The sequence below is a fragment of the Orycteropus afer genome, unplaced genomic scaffold, assembly GCF_000298275.1.
Source record: "Orycteropus afer afer isolate SDZICR_OR568_19922 unplaced genomic scaffold, OryAfe1.0 scaffold00134, whole genome shotgun sequence".
Classification (NCBI taxonomy): domain Eukaryota; kingdom Metazoa; phylum Chordata; class Mammalia; order Tubulidentata; family Orycteropodidae; genus Orycteropus; species Orycteropus afer.
Window position 1 is genome coordinate 7,351,980 of NW_006921721.1, and position 1,745 is coordinate 7,353,724.

Below are 1,745 nucleotides of genomic sequence, written 5' to 3' on the forward strand. Positions count from 1 at the left end.
TGAAGTGTCTGTTCAAGTCTTTTGCCCATTTGTGAATTGGGTTATTTGTCTTTTTGGTGTTGAGGTGTTGAAGTTTTCTATAGATTTTGGAGATAAGTCCTTTATCAGATATGTCATAGGCAAATATTTTCTCCTAATCTGTAGGTTCTCTTTTTACCCTTTTGATGAACTCTTTCAATGTGCCTAAGAATTTAATTTTTAAATGATCCCAGTCATCTAGCTTCTCTTCTATCTGCTGCACATTCTGGGTTATGCTTGATAGTCTGTTTATGCCACATATCAGGGCTCCCAGTTTTGCCCATATTTTATCTTTGATGAATTTTATAGTTTTGGGTTTTACATTTAAGTCTTTGATCCAGATTGAGTTTGTTTTTGTGTATGGGGTGAGGTATGGGACTTGTTTCATTTTTCAGCACATAGATATCCAGTTTTGCCAGCACCATTTGTTAAAGAGGCTGTCTCTTCCCCATTTAATGGGTTTTGGACCTTTGTCAAAGATCAGTTGTCCATAGGTGGGTGGGTCTATATCTGGACGTTCAATTCTGTTCCATTGGTCCATCTGTCTATGATTGTACCAATACCATGCTGTTTTGACTACTGTGACTATATAGTAGTTCTTATAATCTGGGAATGTGAGACCTCCCACTTTGTTTTTCTTCTTGAGAAGTGCTCTGCTTATCTGAGGTCTCTTTCCTTTCCATATGATATTAGTAATTAGTTTTTCCATGTCCTTAAAAAGTTTTGTTGAAATTTGGATCAGGATTGTGTTAAATGTTCAGATTGCTTTAGGCAGTATTGACATTTTCACAATACTGAGTCTACCTATCCATGAACAAGGTAGGTTCTTCCATTTATGTAGTGCCCTTGTTGTCTCTAGTAGCAATGTTTGTAGTTTTTTATAGTTTTCTTTTGTGTCTCTGGTGAGGTTTATTCCTAGATATTTTATCTTTAGTAGCTATAGTAATAAGTAATATAGTAATATAGTAAGGGAGCTCTGGTAGCATAGTGCCTAAGGCACTTGACTGCTAACCAGAAGGCTGGCGGTTCAAACCCACCAGCCACTCCTCAGAAGGAAGATAGGGCAATCTATTTCCATAGTGATACTGCCTCGGAAACCCAAGGAGGGGTCACTATGAGTTGGGTCCGACTCAACAGTACATAACAACAACAACAATAACAGCTATAGTAAATGGTATTGCTCCCCTTATTTCTTTATCAGAGGACTCTTTGTTGGTGTAGAGAAATCCAACTGAGTTTTGTATGTTGACCTTGTATCCTGCCCTTTGCTGAACCTTTCTATTAGTTCCAGTAGTTTTTTTATTGAGTCCCTTGGGTTTTCTGTGTATGGGATCATATCATCCACAAATAGAGAGTTTTAGTTCCTCTTTGCCAATTTGTATGCCTTTTATTTCTCTTTCTTGCCTTATTGCCCTGGCCAGGACTTCCTATACAATGTTAAATAGAAGTGGTGATAGAGGGCATCCCTGTCTGGTTCCTGTTTGTAAAGGGAATGCCTTGAGTCTTTCTCCATTAATAATGATGTTGGTTGTTGGCTTTGCATATATACCCTTTACTGTATTGAGGAATTTCCCTTCTATCCCTATTTTGCTGAGCATCCTGAACAGGAATGGATGTTGGATTTTATCAAATGCCTTTTCTGCATCAATTGATATAATCATATGGTTCTTTTCTTTTGTTTTGTTTATGTGGTGGATTACATTGATTGTTTTTCTGATGTTGAACCA